The sequence below is a fragment of the Eumetopias jubatus genome, unplaced genomic scaffold (genome assembly GCF_037043125.1).
Source record: "Eumetopias jubatus isolate StellerSeaLion01/CBP00866 unplaced genomic scaffold, mEumJub1_p1.0 scaffold_8, whole genome shotgun sequence".
In the NCBI taxonomy this organism is placed as follows: Eukaryota; Metazoa; Chordata; class Mammalia; order Carnivora; family Otariidae; genus Eumetopias; species Eumetopias jubatus.
In genome coordinates, this window is record NW_028274814.1 from 107,158,548 (window position 1) to 107,180,902 (window position 22,355).

At 35.9% G+C, this 22,355-nt stretch overlaps 1 non-coding gene across 1 annotated transcript; it reads right to left on the reverse strand.

The window, feature by feature from the left end:
* Positions 1-18,798: 18,798 nt before the first annotated feature.
* LOC114211073 (U6 spliceosomal RNA) lies at positions 18,799-18,902 on the reverse strand. The gene has a single exon (XR_003609644.1). It is a non-coding gene; the product is annotated as a U6 spliceosomal RNA (small nuclear RNA).
* Between the last annotated feature and the right edge of the window lie 3,453 nt (positions 18,903-22,355).

Below are 22,355 nucleotides of genomic sequence, written 5' to 3' on the forward strand. Positions count from 1 at the left end.
ATACAACTGCTGAGCAGGAGACCTACCAATCCATTCTACTCCCAGAGCCTGACAATGTGAAAAATTGTCACCCTGTCCTTGGTAATCATCAGACTTCCTATTCAGAATAATCTTCCCTCTGAAAGCAATTAAAATAAGTAAAAAAATTTTTAAAGATTTTATTCATTTATTTAAGAGAGAGAGGGTGCATGAACACAAGTGGGGGAGGGGCGGAAGGAGCAGAGGGAGAGGGAGAAGCAGACTCCCTGCTGAGCAGGGAGCCCTGGTATCAAGCCCCACATTGATACCAGGATTTGATGTGGGGGCTTGATACCAGGACTCCGCAGGGCTCCCGGATCATGACCTGAGCCAAAGGCAAAAGCTTAACTGACTGAGCCACCCAGGCACCCTACTAAGTAAAATATTTTTAAGAATTATTTTAAAAGTGTCAAAGAATTGATTAAGGTAAAAGGAATTAAGGGACCAAAATGCCAGTATGTAATTACCCAGAAAATCAAGCAGAGCTCATAAGCTCACTTTTTCCCTAAAGACATTTGCCAATAATGATGATATTATACTGATAATTTCTGATCTTATATGGCATAGAAACAACTCAAAGCCCTAGGCTTTCCCATGATGGGGACTTTAATAGGAGGCCACCTACATCCCTCCATCGAGAAAGACAAGATTCCAAAAGCTACCCTTAATGTAAGGGTGAATCAAGAGTAAACCTTCCTCCACTCCCCATTCCCAAGAAACTTTAAAAAAAGTGATTTGGCAATAGCAGATTTGCAAGTATGTAGTATATGTAATAAAGCTGTCTCAGTTGTGACTACAATACTCTATCAATACAAACACAAAAGTTCTGACTGCCACTAGGGAAAGACAACTCATCTAATCAACATCATCCTACTAAGGTTGCCTAATTTGCATATCCATAAAACTGGAGCCAGACGGCTGTGGTACCAGAGCCAGATGTACTTAAATCACATGAAGGATCAATACTTTAGAGTTGCCTTATTTAAATACAGGAAAATTTCAGAGCCAGTTGGGTGGGAATAGTAAGCATAAGCATGCTTACTTATCAGAGTTAGGACCACTTTATTATGGTTTGCTAAGTTTATAAACCCCAAACCTTCATAGCTCAATGATGCTTGTTCCCATCACAAGGATTTCTTCACTTTCTCAAGAGTGGAGTTTCACATCTTCAGCCAGAATCTGAACCTCCCTCTGAGAAGAGAACTTGCTAAGAAGCCCATACCACAGTGATGAGTTTGGGGCAAGGGTTTGGAGTAGGGGAGACAGATTTAGAGAGAGTATTAAGAGAGTTAAAGAAAGAGTTGAGAGAGTGTATGCATGCAAGTGAAAGCAAGGAAGAATTTATATCTGCTAGTTGACTACTGGACCATTAGATATCCCACCTGGATAAGGTATTTTACCCTTACCCCAGTGAAACATATATATGTATTGATAGGATGGCCTAATTTAAATGAATAAGATATGTTTATATTGGATAATCTTTTGTTATATAGAATAATTCCATAATAAATATAAATAACTTGAAAAAAACTACCTCTGTTTGGTCACACATTATTAAAGATAGTGGAGTGAATGTAGTACAGTTTATTGCAGATCTTATACACTCCTCTCCCTTGTTCCCACCGTAGCTTTAACAAGTAGTGACAAAAACCATCCCTTAGAAATTGAAACCACATTTAAGCCTTCTCAAATTCACATTACCTAAGTAGTCAAAAAAATATTAAGTAATGAGTTTCAATTGCCCCTAGTAATTTAACAAAAGCAAGACAAATTTTCTCTGAAAGTTTCTAACTTCATCTGAGCCACAGAGAATTCCCACCATTTTCCAAGCAAAGAAAAACCTCCCAGTCAAAATAAACTGACCATAAAAAGAAACAAACCATCATGTTCAAGAACCAACTTACACAACAGAATGCAGAAAATTACCCACAATGAGTTGAAATTTTCAAGTCCAGGTTATAAATTAACAATGATATTAAAATGTTTAAAGAAATAAAAGTTTAACAATTATCTGCAGGGAATAAAAACTACAAAAATAATTATTTAAATCTGGAAAAACAACAGAAATTTCTGAAAGTTTAATAAATTTAAGAACTCAATGGATTAGTTCAGATGAAGAAAATTAGTCAGAACAAACTAGTCAATATGTAGAGAGAAAAATTAATAAAATATGGAATCAAATAAATTCAGATGTAATTCTAACAGATATAAATTCTTCCTTGCTTTCACTTGCATGCACACACACTCTCTCTTAACTCTTTCTCTAACTCTCTTAAATCTCTCTCTCAATCTGTTTCCCCCACTCCAAACCCTCGCCCAAAACTCATCACTGTGGTATGGGCTTCTGTAAGCAAACAGAGTGGAATCAGAAGGAGGGGAGAAAGAGAATGGGTTAGAGGCACATGTAAAGATAGAAAGTCTGAGAACATTCTAAAATTGATAAAATATACCAAGGCCAAACAATCCAGTATAGGATAAACACAAATGACTTTCACATCTAGATACATCATAGTGAAATTGTGGAAAACCAAAGGCAAACAGAGAAAATAAAAAAGAGGGGAAAAACATATGCTTCAAAATATTGGTAGTTTGATGGACAGCTCCCTTCTTGACAGCAGAAGCCAGAATGCAGTGGAATGATAATTTGAATAGACTGAAAAGAAGTAAAGGATAGCCTTTGAAATTCTATCAAGAGAAAATTTATTTTCAAGAACAAAGGCAAAATAAAGACACTCTCAGACAAAACTATGGGAATTCATCACAGGCAAAATTACACTGAAGCCTACAGGATATACTCTGTGCAAAAAAAAAGAAAAAAGAAATCCCAAAGGTGTTGGAATGAATGAAAGAAAAGCACAGGAAACGATAAATATGTGGGTAAATTTAAACAAATACTGAAACAGATAATATGAAGTTTAGTGGGGTTAAATATGTAGAATTATTATATAGCACAGAATAACTTGTCAAGAGAAGGGTAAATTAAAATAATCTGTGGGTCTTACACAGTCTTGAGAGAAAGAAATGATACTGATTAAATTTAGAATGTTGAAAGTACACATATTTTAATTTCCAAGGTAACACCTACAGCATTAGAAAAGTAAATATTTCACAACCAGTAGCAGGAAAAAATGTATCATGACAAAATTAATTGCAAAAATAAGCTAAAAAGAAGAAAAAGAATACTAGAATCAGCAGGAAAACAATATGTAAAAATAAATCAAATTATATCAGAAATCACTATAAATATAACCAACCTAAATTCTCTAGCTAAAGACCAAAGAATTTTTAGGTTCAATCTAAAAGTCAATATAAAAAGTAAAAGAATGGAGATAATTCAAGAAAATAATAACCTAAAATAATTGAAGTTGTTATACAATTTACTGAGAAAATAAGAAGTCATAAGCAAAAATAAAGATTTTTAATTTATAATAAACAAAAATTCAATTCTCGAGGAAGATATTGCAGTATGAAATTTCTGTTCACCCTAATAACAGCTATGTATATCAGCATTAAAGACTCTTACATATATAATGTTGAGCAAAATAAGTCACTGAGATAAGCCTATAAATTTTAAAAACAGGCAAAAGTAAATGGTTTTTTAGGGATAAATATTTATATGGTAAGAAATAAAGGAAATCAGAAAATGAAGTAACATAAAATGTGGCTAGTGCTTTTACTGGGAGAAAAGGGAAGGAGATGCAATAAAAGAAGGTTGTCTCAGGAAGTCCTAAGTTGATGGCAATATTTTCATTGTTACATTGAGAGGTGGTAACAGAGGTCTTGTTATATTATTTTTCTTTAAAGTAAGTATGCATATTTGTATATTTCTATCTGTATATTATATATTTCTGTCTAAGTTTCATATCTTTTAAATTTGTAAAAAAGGATAAATGACATATTTAAGGAAACACAGTTAGTAATGATAGCTATAATCTCTGGTTCCTGTTATTTTTTTTTTCTTGTACAATATGTCTTACTTAACTTCCTTAATAACATCTCTGCTTCTCTATATTCTTCAGTGGTCCATGTGTATCAAGATATCAAGTATGTCTTAACATACTTAATAGATTTGGGGGGAAACATATGTAACATTTTTATTTTATCAACTCATTTAGTAGCTCAAATATGCATTCCTAACTATATAGTTCCCTAGTCTTATATCTTAATTTGTAATGGTCTTGAACAACTGTCATTTTGCCTGACCTAAATCTCTTATCCCTTCTATTCACAGAATTCTTCTTTATCTTCGACATATTATTCCAGGAGTTTCAGATCAAGTTAACTCTTCCTGCTCCTGCTAGGTGACGAGCAGATGACCTAGAACCTGGACCTGGTTAATAAGACCACCACCCTTCCTCTAGGAAGAGTGATTGCTTAAGTTAGGCATGTGATCTTACATAGGTCGATGAAAGCCCACCATGGTGTTACATTAGAATTGTTGGGATATTCTCCCTTTACCTAGAATTATGAGCATTGAAGACTATGTAAGTGTGGAGGGACCAGTGGCTTTTGTCATCTCACTCACTGCTAAAAATCAGACTGAGCATGTGGCCCACAGAGAGCACAATGACATCAGAAAATGGAAAAGAGAGGAAATAGATTTCTGATGACATTTTGTCTCGCTGAGATAATTTGAGCCAACAACTGCCTACTTCTTGTTTGCTTACAGAAATTTGAGTTAGTTTCTGATACCTATGACCTAAACGTGTTGACTATGTCAATCTTTACAAAAACCTTAAATTAGGGATTGAAACTTAGAGGCCTAAAGGAGCCAGGCAAGCAAATGGGTTAAGCAAGCCAGGTAAATAGTTACCATTTTCTTACTCTCTTGTTTCCGAAAAGAATAAAAATATCACCATTTTTAAAAAAAGAATTTGTAAAGTTTTGGGGGTATTTCTGTTTTGTTTTGTTTTGTTTTTGTCTTAGTCAAATGCTATAAGCAATAGAACACTTGACATTGATGGATTTGGAAGGTTCATCCCCCATCAGAACGGGCAGCTCTCATTAGGCTACTACAGACCGGTTTTGGGTTTCTTTTTTGTTTTGTTTTGTCTTGTTTTTTGTTTTGTTTTGTTTTTGCTATTCAAGCACATGGGCCCAGTGTGGATGTATTTTCTAATTTTTCAGGGAAGATGGATTTTTTTAAATTATTTTGGAGAAATTCCCCAATTCTTAAATGTTAACTCAAATTACTTAAATGTTAACTCAAATTCTTAAATGTTAACTCAATTAACTCAAGTTTGTTTTAAAGACTACATGTGCCAAACAAAACATTTCTTCAGATAAGATTCATCTTTGGAGCCAGTAGTTTGGAACATTTCCCTCATGGTAATTACCTCAGTGTGATTTTTTTTTTTCTTCTCAGTATGATCCTTTAGATTTTAGATCATTCTCTCCCTCTCTTTCCCTCACCCCCCATATCAAACCATTGCTTCTACCCTCCTTGAATTCAGTTTGACCATGTCTACTTAGTAGTTAGAAAAAAACTCTAACTTGGTTAGTGAATTTAAACATGAAAAATTGTAAGGTAAATTTTTTTATGCTATAAGGAAAAGATACATTCATGGTTTATATCAGCTAATGACTATTAATTTCTAGGCCTTTTGATTAAATTAACAAAAACAAGAAGCATTTTTAAACATTAGAGATGTGTTGCTAAATATACAGAAAACACCTTAAAAGGTAATCTAGATAAAAAGTATTATGTTGTCAGGCATATTTTGGAAGACACAACATCCTACTATCTTCTTTTTTTTAACATATAATGTATTATTTGTTTCAGAGGTACAAGGAGATAGTAAGAAGGGTAAAATGAAGGGGGGATCGGAGGGGGAGACGAATGACGAGAGACTATGGACTCTGAGAAACAAACTGAGGGTTCTAGAGGGGAGGGGGGTGGGGAGATAGGTTAGCCTGGTGATGGGTATTAAAGAGGGCACGTACTGAATGGAGCACTGGGCGTTATATGCAAACAATGGATCATGGAACACTACATCAAAAACTAATGATGTAATGTATGGTGATTAACAACATTTTTTTAAAAAGGGCTTTGGAACACACACACACACACACACACACACACACACATCATAGCTTTTGAAATAAGAAAACACTTCATTGAATTAAAATTAAGTTTTATTTAGTCCATAAAGGAAATTGCTTTTTTAGGTGAATGTGATAGCCACTACACTACAGAAACCTGCTGGGAAATTGCTTTGTTGAGGAAGATAGATGAAGTTCCAAAAGGGCATGAGTATGTTGATATTCTATTGGATATTTGACCTTCTTAATATCATAAAACAGAAAGGAAAACTAGGAGACAGTTTGGAAATTGTTTTTTCAGTAGAAAAATGTCTGAGTTTATTTGGTTAAAGAACATTAATAATGGATAAAAGGGATGCATGAGCCTGTTATTCAAAGAATATTTTGGCAAAATATCCCTCTCTTTTTCTCGATAGCATAAAAGATTATAATTAAAATATATGTAAATCCATTTAATATTGTCCCATTAAGAGTAAAAGCAAAGGACATTATTACAAAATTATAAATTGGCTTGGATTGTTAGACATAACCTACCAGCAGAAAAATTTGAGTCCATTATGAGGGCTATAATTAGGACCAACCAAGCAAACCAAGAAGTTATGATTCACAGAATCTGAAACACTGTTTAGGATAAAAGCAGTCTGTAAATTCACAGTAATAACCTCCTTTGTGAAGTTACTAGGATCATACCTGTACACTTATGGTCCATAAGGAATTTTTATCAGTCAACTATTTCTACATTACAGACCACCTCAAAACTTGGTAGCTTAAAAGGGTATCTGTGCTTTATTGCTTACAAGTCAGTGCCATGGCTGGACATTGCTCTGGTCTTATCTGAGCTTCCTCATGCATCTGTAGTTAGTTGTGGGACAGATATGAAACTGTGCTAATTTTGCCTAGACCATTCACATATTTGGAATTTGTTTTCCACTGACTGTGGCAAATCAGCTCCACTGCTTGTGCTCACTCATCTCTCATCCTCCAGCAGGCTAACCCTTATAGCAAAGGTTGAAAAATAAGAGGGAGAATAAAAATGTGCAAAAATTAAATCTTAGTCCCTGAACTGATACACAGTCACTTCTGCCACAATCTGTGGCCAAAACAAGTCACAGCCCAGATTCAAGGACTAGGGAAAGAAACTCCAGTCTGTAATGGAAGGAGTCACAAAGTCTTATGGCAAAATGTGTAACTACAGGGAGGGTTGGAACATTTGTACTGCTGTTGTAATCAGTCCACCTAAAGACATCCAGCAGAGATAACGGACATAGAAGGCCTTTGAATTTTGTTTAAAAGAGGAAATCCAATTGGTAAGCACCTTACACAGGTCCATTGCCCACACACATGAAACGCACACATTCTCCCCAACTCTTATTCCTCTTAAAATTGGTTCCTGTTACTATAGCTCCAAAAGCCAAATGAGAAAAGCTTTAGCTAAAAGCTATTGCAACATCAAAGAGAAAGTAGAGAACAGTGGTAGATGAGTTATGAAAAGCTGCTTCCTAGGTGCTAAAGCTGTAATGGTGGCACATTGCCTAGGGCAGACAGCATCCCTTGGCAAAGAGAGTGCCAGGACATGGCCTTGGGAGAACTTCAGAAATCCAGGTCTCCATCATAACCAGACTGGCTTCAAATACAGAAAATAATGTGTCCCTTTTGGGGTACACAATCTTAGCACATGTGACTTTATATTAGACAGTATTACCTGACGGACAGGGAAATAGCAGGTTTCAGAGATGCAGATTCCACATCAAGCTTTGTTTAATTAGACAATATTGAATGTTCAATTTTGAGAGATTCTTTGAATGTTACTTTATATTTCATTGACTATGTTATCTGTGAATAATTGAGTCAAATCTCTTCCCAACATTTCAGGATATCATTTATTTACTAAGACTGTAAGAGTTACATAAGTTTGTTTACAATGGTTTTTAAAGTGTTTTGAAATTTACTTAAAACTTACCTAAAAGAATGCCATCATCATATATCCATTATCCCTACTCTCAAAACTTAGTACCATTTTTATATCCCTCAACCCACCCTAATTCCCACCTCTCTCAGAGAATCAATCTTTATGTCCTATATAATTATTTCTTTAATTTTCTCTAATCCATCCTCTTATCTCATTGCAAATGTCACAACCCACAATACAAGCACATTTTATTTCTCAGACTATTGCCTAAAATAGGATTTATATTTAATCCTTTCCAATTTACCTGCATGATTTTATCCACATGAGTGTTCTCAAACACAAATCTGAATAGGTCATTTCACTATTTTGCATCCTTCCAAGACTCCCAGAAATCACTGGGAAAAGTAATGACATCATTATTAAGATACCAAAATCTTCCATAGCATATTTCATTCTACCTTTTTTTAATTTATATTCTATTAGCCAACATATAGTGCATCATTAGTTTCAGATGTAGTGTACACTAATTCATCAGTTGTATATAACACCCAGTGCTCATCATATCACATGCCCTTCTTAATGCCCATCACCATCTTTCACCCACCTCTCCTTTCGCAACCCTTTGTTTCCCAGAGTCAAGAGTCTCTCATGGTTTCTCTCCCTCTCTGATTTCTTCCTAGTTTTCCCTCCCCTCCCCTATGATTCTCTGTGTTATTTCTTATATTCCACATATGAGGGAAACCATAATTGTCTTTCTCTCATTGATTTATTTCACTTAGCATAAACCTTCTGGTTGCATCCACATCTATGTAACTAGTAGATATTCACCCTTTCTAATGGCAGAGTAATATTCCATTGTATATATAAACCACATCTTCTTTATCCATTCATCTGTTGAAGGACATTTCTGCTCCTTCCACAGTTTGGCTATTGTGGACATTGCTGCTATGAACATTGGGGTGCAGGTGCCCCTTCATTTCATTACATCTGTAATTTTGGAGTAAATATCCAGTAGTTCAATTGCTGGGTCATAGGGTAGCTCTATTTTTAACATCTTGAGGAACTTCCATACTGTTTTCCAGAGTGCCTGCACCAGCTTGCATTCCCACCAACAGTGTAGGAGGGCTCCCCTTTCTCCGCATCCTCACCAACCTTTGTTGTTTCCTGTCTTGCTAATTTTAGCCATTCTAACTGGTGTGGGGTGGTATCTCATTGTGGATTTGGTTTGTATTTCCCTGATGACAAGTGATGTGGAACATTTTTTCATGTATTTGTTGGCCATTTGTATGTCTTCTTTGGAGAAGTGTCTGTTCATGTCTTCTGTCCATCTCTTGATAGGATTATTTGGTTTTTTGGGGTGTTGAGTTTGAGAAGTTCTTTATAGATCTTGGATACCAGCCCTTTATCTGATAAGACATTTGCAAATATCTTCTCCCATTCTGTGGGTTGCCTTTTAGTTTTGTTGACTGTTTCCTTTGCTGTGCAAAAGCTTTTTATCTTGATGAAGTCCCAATAGTTCATTTTTGCTTTTGTTTCCCCTGCCTTTAGCAAGAAGTTGCTGCAGCTGAGGTTGAAGAAGTTGCTGCCTATGTTCTCCTCTAGGAATTTCTTTTTAAGGTTTTATTTATTTATTTGATAGAGACACAGTGGGAGAGGGAGTACAAGAAGGGGGAGTGGGAGAGGGAGAAGCAGACTCCCCCCCTGAGCAGAGAGCACAATGCAGAGCTCGATCCCAGGACCCTGGGATCATGACCTGAGCCGAAGGCAGATGCTTGAAGACTGAGCCACCCAGGTGCCTATCCTCTAGGATTTTGATGGATTCCTGTCTCAGTCTACTTCTATATTTCACTTCTTTCCCCTTTCTCTCTATTTTTCTTCTGGATTTAAATCCTTATAGATCTATAAAATTTGTATCCAGCATTCCCTATGCTGCAAATAACCTCTGCTTTTTTCTGATTAATTCTAATATATTCTTCTGGTTTCATCTTCAGAATCACTTCTTCAAAGAAAATTTCCTTAACTCAATCTACATTAGGATGGGTCTTCTGCTTGTAGGTCTCTCATAACACTACCCTATATGACTCTCTCAGTCACAAAATGACTACACATTGAGGAAATGTTTCTCATTGTGTTGGGTGTGTGTGTGGTTTTAATAAATATTTATAAAGTGGTTGTCATTTACCCAACAGAAACCAGAGACAGAATTCAAGATTTCCCTTCTCCCGTATTTTACTCCCAAAAAGCCAATTGTAAATATCTCAAATACATGTTATTCTAAGAGTATTCATCTTCCAAAGTCTAGAAACTAAAAAATGGATGGTTCTGGGGCACCTGGGTGGCTCAGTTGGTTAAGCATCGACCTGCAGCTCAGGTCATGATCTCAGGGTCCTGTGATCAAGCCCCATGTTGGGGTTCCCTGCTCAACAGGGAGCCTGCTTCTTCCTCTCCCTCTGTCCCTCCTCCCTGCCTCCGCTCATGCTCTCTTTTGCTCTCTCTCTCAAATAAAAAATATTTCTTAAAAATGGATGTTTCCAAGGGAATACAACATAATTCTGAGTTTAGTAAAGTGACAGAGAATCAAGAAGTTGGAGGAAACCCAAATTCATCTAGTAAAATCCCATCTACGGCAATAACAACCTTACTAATGTCTACATGTCTATTCTGAGTGTGTTCTCAGTTGTGTTTTATAAAGAACCATTTAGAGAGTTGTTCAATATGTCTTTACTAGAAAATTATCTTTATATTGTTTAAGTAATGAGTATTATTTTTAGGGCTTGGTATTTTTTTACCTTCACTATAAACAAGACTAAAACCAAAGTGTCTTGAACAAGTTTATGCTAACAGATTGCAAAATGTCTTAAAAATGAACTTTATTAATAGAAAAGGCATAATTAGTCATTTGAATGTGATAGAAATAAAATGAAACCATAAAAGAAGTAAAATATATTTGACATTATAAAAACTCATTTCTGTTTACTACTTATGTTAGAATATTATGAATTGAATCATAGCCTTAATCCATATAACATTACAATGATTTCCAGAGTAATTCAATCATAGACTAAGGGCAAATGATAGCCACTCAACTTTTAATCACTTTAGAAAGCTGTAAACACAGATGGTACTGAAATATAAAATAGTAGTGCCTATAAAATAACAACAGCTTTTTCTATCATTAAAGTAACTTCCATTCACAGTCTTAGGAGATATTTCAATAGAAATTAATTTATTGTGATTAACATTATAGGCAGTAACTCTGAATTTGGAATTTTATTTTTTCCCAGTGCAAACTTTATAATTCCTGACAATCTGTCTTTAGGAAAGGTTATTAACCTATTTACACATATATATGCACAGATTTTTTTATTGCCACATACTTTTACTCTTCCTCTCATCTCTCAACTATATGCCCCACTCTCATAAAATACCATGTCTTTGTCTTCTAATCTCCCCTGTGTTCTCCATTTTCTTAAGAGATTATGGGACTATGGGAAATTCTATGTGGGGGAATTGGTGCATTCTCCAGATAAAGAAGTTGTCAGATTGTTGTCAGAAAGTCAGATTGGCTCACATTCTCCCAAGTAACTACACATGATGAAGAAACATTTTTGTTGGAGATTTGGCAGCACAGAGTGTGTAGTAGATACAGTCCATACAAAAAGCAACATAAGGGGTGCCTGGGTGGCTCAGTTGGTTAAGCATCTGCCTTTAGCTCAGGTCATGATCCTGAGGTCTTGGGATCGAGCCCTGCAATGGGCTCCTGGCTCAACGGAGAGTCTGCTTCTCCCTCTGCCTCTTCCTCTCTCTCTCACTAGATCATGACCTGAGCCAAAGGCAGTGGCTTAACTAACTGAGCCACCCAGGCACTCCTATATAGTTTTCTTAACCAGAGAAATGTATAAATTCTAAGAAGTCATCTAAATTGATAATATATGGGGTATTTTACCCTTCATATCTGCTCTGCACTCTATTAAATTCTATTCTGTGAGGCAGATTTGTAAGAACCAAATTAGCAAGTTCCCAGGTGTTTTAAATTCAGATTGGATTTGGCCAGTAGGAAACCCTAATAGAACAACAAAGGAAGACAGAACAAAGTAGCCATTTTCCCCTGTATGCTTTCCTGCAGAGTCTTGAGTTGGTGATTTCCTTTGGTTGAAGGTACACACAATTCTATAGAATTATTCTTTCAGTAACCACCACCTCACCCGTTTTCCATCAGAACTAGGAGTGGTAAGAGGCTTGATGCTACTAAGCCCAGAAGTAACTCTCAAGTTCTACTACATGTACAATTCTGTAAATATTCCCTTTGTTAATAAACTGTCTTCAAATGCAAGTGTATATTGATTTGTATATATTATGATAAAGAATGTTATCTAAATGTCAAAGTACTCAATAACCAACTGCTACAATAAACGTTAGAAGCTGAAGAGATTATAAGGACCGAAAAAAGAGTCTAAGAAACTTCCTGGAAAGTGTGATACACAAATGTTAAGGTCCATATAGACAGTATGAGCATGCCTGTTTACTTCTTTTTTCTAACCATTACAAAAATGCCACATTTGGTCTTCCATTTACTAGGCAGATGGCAGAAGGGTAAAAAATTGGGCCCCAGGTTTCAAGATGAATTCCTAAAAATGTGGAATGATGGGAAGGTTTCTCTTGACTAATTTGTTTTCAAATTTATGATTCCTTTAAAAAACAACAAATTAAGACACCTCCCTCCTAATTTATACAGCAGCTCTCCTCTTTCCCTCCTTTAAGTAGTCACTCTTATAGGCTGAGTGAAGACATTTACTGTATTTCATTATTCTCAATCTGCAATCTCACTCCAATCTCCCATAAATTCCCTTCTTGAAATCACCCAGGAACTTTGTCAAGTCCAATGGTCTTTCCAATACTCCTTATTGTATTCCTTTCTATGATGTGATACCATTGCTCAAACCCATCTGCTTTTGCTTCTCTTCCCTTCTCACCTGGTTATCCCCCTCTTCTTGTCTCCCTACCAGTGGACATTCCCTTGATGTACTCTCGAACATTTTCTATTCATTTACATTCTTTTATCCTGAGAGAGCTTATTCTCTGCTCAAGGCTCCAACATTGCAGGTGACTTCTGTATGGTTAAATTCACTTATTACTTACTAATTCAGAACTGCAACAATGAATCTTATTTTATACTCCAAATAGGCACTACAATTTTGAGTTGGGGATGTTGCCATAGCTTCCAATTTCCTGTTCAATATCAATGTAATATTTTTTTTCTCTGATAAGAGTGACTGGATTATGTGACTTTGTTATTAAAAAGGTTTCCCTTAATCTGCCTCTTTCTTTCCATTCCCTATGACAATCACTTTCATCTCACTGGGATTAAAACAGTCAACTCTTTACAGATCTGCTTGTCTTCAGTCTCTTCTTACTCTACTTTTGTAACACATGGCCACTTGATTATCTTTCAAAAACACTGATTTTATTGAAATATGCCTCTGTACACAAACATGCCCTCAGGATAAAATCTGATCTCTCAAGTGTAGCTTTCAAAGTCTTTCTTACTCAAACTCTCCCCACCAGGCCCACTCCTCCTACCACCTTATCTAATTACTGTTGCACACAAATATGCTATTCTTTTTATTCTCCTTTTGGTTTCATCATCTTTGTTCAGTTCTGGAGACTATTTCTTTTATAACTGCTCTCTATACTACAATACACTGTTTGCCTTCTAATAATTTTAAATTATACTTTCTCAAGATTAAGAAATAAATTATGAGGTAGCCATAAAGTTTACTTCTATGAAGATAAATGGATTATTTTTAATAAGAAAATGCTCGGGGCACCTGGGTGGCTCAGTCGGTTGAGCATCTGCCCTTAGCTCAGGTCATGATCTTGGAGTCCTGGGATCGAGCCCCGTGTGGGGCTCCCTGCTCAATGGAGAGCCTGCTTCTCTCTCTCCTTCTGTCTGCTGCTCCCCCTGCTTGTGCTTTCTCTCTCACTTTCACTTTAACTCAAATAAATAAAATCTTTATTAAAAAAAAATGCTCATAGTTCATTGGTAATCTTTTAAAGTATAAAATATAGATTATACACACAGAGATATAATACATATGTTATATTGATATACATTTATATACCTAAATGTAGAGCTTTCCTTTTTTTTATAATTTTGGAGTTTTCTGAAAAAAATATGTTATATAATGATAAAAAATAAGTAGAGGATTGGTAAAAACATTAAAAATGTACTTGTCACACTTTAGATATATTAGAATATTTCTGGTATAAAAATTTTTTGAAGGTTTTTATAAACTATTATTTTATATATATTACATTTTCTCAATATACATATTATTGAGTCCCAGCTCTGTGTTTTCCATCCTGAGGTTTCATCCTGGTGTTATAATCAAAATCTGGCTTCAAGGTAGGTATTATATGGAATATTAGAAAAGATTTTCTGCACTCTGCTATAAACACTCCAGGCTATTATATTGACATTTTTGAGGAAGTACTGTTTAAAGTTTTTTTGCAAATGGTCTCTGGGTCTCTTACTACTAACCCTTGAATTGACCATCTAATGCCTAGTTACAAAAGAAGGAATCAAAGCTGGTTTTTCTCTTCAGTGGTTTCTTTGATACTTGAAATAAAAAAAAAAAAGCCTGTTGTTACACCTTCATTAGATCTTCAAAAATAATCTACATTTTGTTTAACAAAAAGAGCAACTGAAAAGTAGGCCTAAAGGACTGTACAATTTAGTCATATAAGCAAATTCTCATTATCCACACTGTCTGGTGTAAGATTTAGCTCAGAGGCAGCAAGGATGAGGAAGACAAGATGCAACCTCTGAATCTGATCAACTAAAAGATGTTTATCTTTTGTTTATAGTCATGTTATATATTCAGCATAGGATATTTTCCTCCTGCTTATTCTGATAGGAGCATTTTTCATACTATTTGGTTTATTTGAAAGTATTGTTGAACCAATTTATATTCCTAAAATAATAGGTAACAGTGCCAGTCTCATCCTGAGTAATGCTATTTTCCAAAGTATGTTCTTGATAAATGCAAATTATACTTCTATCCCTTCTTTCTCTTTTCCACTGAGAGCCATAATTCAAAGTACCTGGATATCTCAAAGCCACCTCAGATGGTGGCTGAACTAAAGTGAACTCATTACCTTCCCCCAAAGTTTGTGCTTTTTCCTGTTTTCTATCTCCATTAATGAGGTCAAAACAGTCTATTTCTCCAGGCTTAAAGCTTCAATGTCAACCACAAACATGGTCTCTCCCATTTCTTCCCATGCAATCAATTGAGTTCTACTAATTTTATATGGTAATTGTCTTAAAATATTTTTTCCAACTAATGTTACTGTTTTATATCTGCCTTTTCATAAACTCCCACATCCCAAGTGGTTCCTTTCTACCCTAACAATCTTTTATACAGTTACTTTTTTTAACCTTTCTTTTTTTATTAGCTCTTTGTTTTTATGTTATGTTAATCACCATACATTACATCATTAGTTTTTTTTTAAGTTTTTTTTTTTTTTTTTATTTGACAGAGAGAGAGAGCGCGCGAGAGCAGGAACACAAGCAGGGGGAGAGGGTGAGGGAGAAGCAGGCTTCCTGCCGAGCCAGGAGCCCGATGTGGGACTGGATCCCAGGACCTTGGGATCACGACCTGAGCCAAAGGCAGACGCTTAACAACTGAGCCACCCAGGTGCCCACATCATTAGTTTTTGATGTAGTGCTCCATGATTCATTGTCTGCATATAACACCCAGTGCTCCATGCAGAACATGCCCTCCTTAATACCCATCACCAGGCTAACCCATCCCCCAATCTGCCTCCCCTCTAAAACCCTCAGTTTGTTTTTTAGAGTCCATAGTTTCTCATGGTTTGTCTCCCCCTCCGATTTCCCCCCCTTCATTCTTACCCTCCTGCTATCTTCTTCTTCTTTTTTTAAACATATAATGTATTTTTTGTTTCAGAGGTACAGGTCTATGATTCAACAGTCTTACACAATTTGCAGCACTCACCATAGCACATACCCTCCCCAATGTCCATCACCCAGGCACCCCATCCCTCCCACCCCCCACCACTCCAGCAACCCTCAGTTTGTTTCCTGAGATTAAGAATTCCTCATATCAGTGAGGTCATATGATATATGTCTTTCTCTGATTGACTTATTTTGCTCAGCACAATACCCTCCAGTTCCATCCACGTCATTGCAAATGGCAAGATTTCATTCCTTTTGATGGTTGCATAATATTCCATTGTATATACAGTTACTAAAATTATCTTCATAAAAAAATGAAAAGATTTTAAAAGTCAGTCTCTTGCTTAGTATACTTACCCCTCTCCAATGATTATATTATGAAAAGTCAAATTCCTGAACATGACAAACTCTACAATCAAATTTTTCAAATCAGATTTCTCATCTACCTATCTTACTCCTATTATGCAAGTCAAACCCTCTCAAAGAACCCTTACCTGAATCTCTAGCCAAAAGCCAGCATCAATTGTAGCTTACATGAGTGATTTTGAACACCCCAGCCCCGGTCAGGCCACAAAAGGAAAGCAGTGCAAGTAGTACCACATGGAGCAAACAAGACCAGTCCAGCTAAGCTCAGTTAACCTAAGAGAATTGAAAAAAATAAATGAAGTTGCTAAATGACACCCCAATAAATAGATTCTGGAAACAGTTAATCCACAAAGGTTTCATTAGCTATCCATTTATATATAATGCATTTATGTTCAATCCAAGCAGGCTTCTAATTCATGAATAGTTCCCACTTCATTCAAAATTCCATCCTTAAATGTCTGCTTATTTTACATTTTTCTATTTCCAAACATCTGTTTATTTTACATTTAGAATAAAAAGAATGTTTTCTAATCTCTTTGCCTTAGAATCTTGTAAACTAGATTTTAAATTTTTATTATTCAGTAGAACTAAGATTGTTTTTGTTAAAGAAAACAAGTTTTCCAAGTCTTCTCTTGCCAAATATTTATTGCCTTTTTTAATTTATAAAAAAGGAAAAAACAGTGATGTAAGAAAACAAAAACAGTAAATATTAATGCTAAGTCCAGGGAATAAATATTCTACAGAAGGATGCAGATAAGTGAACAAATGATTATGGTAGTATTAATCCTATCAAGCTATATACATGGGTTGCTATAGCATTAAAGGAGGCAAGTACTAAAGTCCTAAAGAAAGGAGTACTAATAGGAATGATTTCCTATGAAGAGGAAACTATTTTAGTCTGAAGGTCAAGGAAGAGACAGCTAGGAGGGAACACAAGAATAGGTGTATTTCCTGACAGAGTAACTAACATATAAAACTTAATGATTCAATCTATGAAAAATTTAAATATTCTTGAATATATGCATGGTGGATATTTGGCCATGACAAGGGTCAGAAATGTAGACAGGGGGCAAGGTGACAAAATATGTATGTCCTAAGGAAGAGTTTCAACTGTATCTTGCAGGTGATGAGGACAGGAAAAATTTTAATTATTTTGTTATCAGGTTTCTATTTTACAAAGATCTCACTGAAAACAAATTAGGAAATTGGTATAATGGTAGTAAAGATGGAGGTTGGTATAACAGCTAAGGAAATGATGCAGTAAAACAGGTTAAAATACACATATGTATATAACTAAACAGTGACATTGGGCATGAAAATAAAGGAACATACGTATGACAGGTTTTGAGAGGTAGAATATAAAGGGTTTGGTGACTGGAATTGCGAATGAGAAGTTAACAAGGGCTCCTAAGTTTTCCAGTCATTCTCAAGAAATCAAATTTAGGAGCAACCATGGTATAAATGGAAATTGATGAGTTTGAAGTGCCTATGGGATATCTGGTAGAGATTTTAAATAGAATAAATAAGATTCTTATTATACCATCTTGATTTTTCTACCTTTTTAATTTCATTATCAATAAAAATATAAATGTTGGTATTTACTATATATCAGATGGGGTTAAAAATATTCTACACTTATTTTTGCCCAATGGGAATTGTGTCTCTAATCTCTTCTCTACCTCCACAGTTTAACATTAGAAAAAATTTAATTAGCCATAAATTGTACTATGTTTTCTCTTTCAGAGTGATTTATTGATAAAACGAATATAACCAGTTGCATAAAAGTGCATGTAACTGTTGAATACATGCAACTGAGGCATGCATTCAAATTAGTATTACATTAGGTGGCAGGGAGAAAAGGCATGCTTGCCTCATAAATAGAAAGCATCTACCCAAAATTTCACCTCTTTGTTATGGACTATGTTGTGTCCCTCACCACATCCACCAAATTCATATGTTTAGCTTCTAACCCCCAGTATCTTAGACAATGATTATATTTAAACATACACCTTTTAAAGAGGTAATTAAGGTTAAATGAGGTCAGATGGATGAGCTTTAATTCAATCTCACTTGTGTCCTTATAGAGTTGAAGAGATACCAGGGATGTCCACACACAAGGACAAGGTCATGTAAAAGTGGAGAAGGCAATTATCTGCAAGCCAAGGAGAGTGGCCTCAGAAGAAACGAAACCTGCCAACACCTTGATCTTGAACTTTCAGTCTCCGGAACTGTGTTTAAGCAACCTACTCTGTGGTGTTTTGTTATGGCAGCCCTAGCAAATTAATACACCTCTTCTCATTTGGAGGAAATAATTGAAAAACACTTTTGATGTTCTATCCATCACTACTCTCCCAGGAAATATTTTTTTTAAGATTTTTTTTTTTATTATTTGTCAGAGAGAGAGAGAAAGAGAGCACACATAAGCAGGGGGAACAGCAAGCAGAAGGAGAAGCAGGTTCCCTGCTGAACAAGGAGGCCAAACCAGGGCAAAAATATGGAATGCTTCACAAATTTGCATGTCATCCTTGCACAGGGGCCATGCTAATCTTCTCTGTATTGTTCCAATTTTAGTATATGTGTTGAAGCAAGCACCCCCCTCCCCAGGAAATAAACTGCTGAATTTGTTTGTCCTCAATTTCTGTATACTCATCATTCTGTCTATTACTAGTAGACCATATCACTAGTCAAGCCATGTTCATGCATTCTGTGTTCTCTCTCCTCCTCCCCACAACTCTCATAAAATAATTATCCCTTAAAGAAGTTTGGTCATACTTGTTTCATGCTGCTGCTCATAAAAATGAACTCAAGCCTGTCTTCCAGATACATTTATTCTCTCTCATTTAGGCCTTTTACCTGAACTGTTTTCCCTGATACCAGCAGGTATCAGGAAACTCTGCACTTTGAATATTGGGTATTGGGAATTTGCTTGGTGATTCATAAAATTATTATCTTATTTACTTTGTTTGTTGACTCAAATTTGTAGGAAGAGGAATAAGAAGTAGGGTCTGGTCTTCAATAACTTATCTCAACCATCTAAAAAGAAATATCCTATTTCTTATTAATGCTATCTACTAAAGAAGGCCTGATGTAAAGATACAGCAACTATTTCCCATGTACTCATCCATAAAGAAAACTGCATGGCTAGATAGAATCTGTGGTATCTTTAAAATATATAACTGAGAAGAGCTTAAAATTGGGTTTTATTAAAATGTTGAGATGATTTTTTAGTATGTCCAGTTACCTAATTGTTTTATTTATTTACCAGAAAATGTTATTGCCAAACTGAGGATCATACTTTTTAAAAACTAAGTCATAAATTATTATCTGGTATGGTCCTCAAAAGTAGGCTCTAAATTTAGAAATGATTAAACTGGAATTTCCATAAATCAAGAAATTGTTTTTTATTTACTCAATATACTATATTTGTATGGTTAGAGAATTAAACTGGAAGGATTTTATTGCATTTAAGAATAAATTGTAGTTATCATAAAATTAGCAACAAGAAACATGACATTATCAAGTTCTTGAGTTTCTAAATTTAAAATGCTGTTATAATTTTATGGGGGGTGGCAAGGAAACCACATAGACTAAAATAAGAATAAAAAATTAGAGTAACTAAAATATAGTAAGTTTAACTATTTCTACCTAATATAATGGACTTTACTAGAGCAAGAAAGGAAAGGTATACTTATTGATAAGTACTCCATTTGAATACAAAAAGTATTCATTTTGAGAATAATTTTTTTTAGGTAAGTACATTTTATTGCTTTTTAAAATGGAAAATGGATCACATGGATGCCTAGTGAAAAACTAGTGATTGTACACATACATATAACTCCATTCCTTGCTGCAACCTTAATAAATAACAGTAAAATAATCTGTAAAAACTTATAAACCCATCAGGAGTAATGATACATAAGATATAATGGCAGAAATGAAGCAAATAAACCAGACACTGGATCAGCATGGTATAAGGAACCTGGAAAAAATTTAAGTTGTACTATAAAACACACATGCTAGATTGACATAACATTTTTTAAAATACCAAGTTTGGGCCAGGATGTGGAGAAACTGGAATTCATTCATATATTGCTTGTGAAAGTGAATATTTATATAAACCCTATGGAAAATGGTTTAGTTTAATCCCTCCACTAATTTTGAACTAATGCATATTCTATGACCCAGAAATCCTATCCCTATTTGTATTTAACAAAAATATGTCCCTATATGCACATAAGATATTTACAAGAATGTTCATAATGCTGTTATTCATCATAGCTCTTACCTTAAAACAATCAACTTTCATCAATAGCTGAATGGATAAACTGAGGTGTATTTTATATAAGAGAATACAGCACATAATGAAAATGAATCAACACACTGTACAACATGTATTAATCTCAAGTACAATATTGGCTAAAAGAAGTCAGACACTCAAAAGATACTTACTATTTAATAACATTTATATAAAGTTCAAAACAAAATTCATTTATGGACTTATGGGGAAGAAGGCAGAGTAAAAGGATCCTATGTTCACCTCATCGCATGGATAAAACTAGATAACACCCACATCAGTATAAATAACCCAGAAAATGACCCAAAGACTGGCATAGTAGACCCTCCACAACTAAATGTAGAGAAGAGCCCACATCAAAGAAGAGAGGAAGGGAAGAGACAAGGCCAGGAGCCAAACAGGGACTGTATGTGAGAGGGACACCATGGATGTAGAGAGGGGAGAAGACTAGATGCTCCAGGCAATGGGAAACACACTTGAGGAAGGCGAATCCTCCTAACATTTGTCTTTGAAAACCAGAAGGGTGAACAACCAGTAGGACTTAACACCTGCAACTTTAAAAAACAATGGGTTTAGCCCTGGAAGGCAGAAGCCCCACCCTTAAAGGGACAACACAACAAATAGCCCCCTGGGATATAGCATAAAAGCAGCTGTTGAAAAACACCTGGAGTATATGGCAAGATTTATTTACTAATCTCCAAGCATGTGACAGAGGGGCAGGAATCTTCAGGAGACTTTTCTAAGAAAAAGAGAGCTGGTTGGCACCATTTCCCTCCTCCATCCCCCAACCTGGATACATGAACACCTATGGGAACCAGTACAGCACCGACATTCTCCACCTCGTTTGTTAAGTGCATGCCGTGCCCTGTGTGGTTCTGTGAATCTACCCTCTCAGACCCAGTGGGCCTTGTCATTTTTCCCAGGCAGTGCAGGTTTCCTCTCACAGCAGGCCAGCACTAACTTTGCTGGCACTAGGCACCCACCCTCTATGTTTTCCTGCAGACTTCTCCCCTAATTCAGCCTTGGCCTGAGCCCACCCAAAGTGGTACCACAAGCCTGGCAGTTAGCAGCCACAACAGGGGCCAGCACTACTTCAAAATTACTATGGCCCTGGGGAGATGGGAAGGTAACCACACATGCCAGACCATCTGCAGCCCCAGCAGTACACTGAGGGAAGATACCTGGTCTGACTGCCAGCCCCACCCCACCAATGTAAGATTCTCAGGGGACAACATAGGGAAAGCATGCTGCAGTTCAGAGCTACTGCATCTAGGGCAAATACCTGACCTGACTCAACTTAAGACCAAGGTGGCCCCAGACCAGTCCACTAACACAGGGAATGAACCCTGCTCACAATGGGCAAAGAGAGCCACTGTAGATGACTGAAGGCAAATGCAGCTCAGCTACAAAGTAGGGTGCTCACAACACAGAGGAGACACCCCTGAAGTGCCAGGTTCTGGTGAACAAGGGACATTGCATTGCAGGGCATGACAGGAGGCCACTACTTTCAAGAGCAGGAGATGTAGCTGACTTTTCTAACACTTAACTTTCCTAACATTAACAGAAATAGACACAGAGTTAGACAAATGAGGAAACAGAGGAACATGTCCCAAATTAAAGAACAGGACAAATTCACAGCAAGAGAACTAAATGAAATGGAAATAAGTAATATGCCTGAGAGAGAATTTAAAGTAATGGTCAAAAAGATACTCAGTGGAGTTGGGAAAAGAGTAGAGGACCTCAGTGAAACC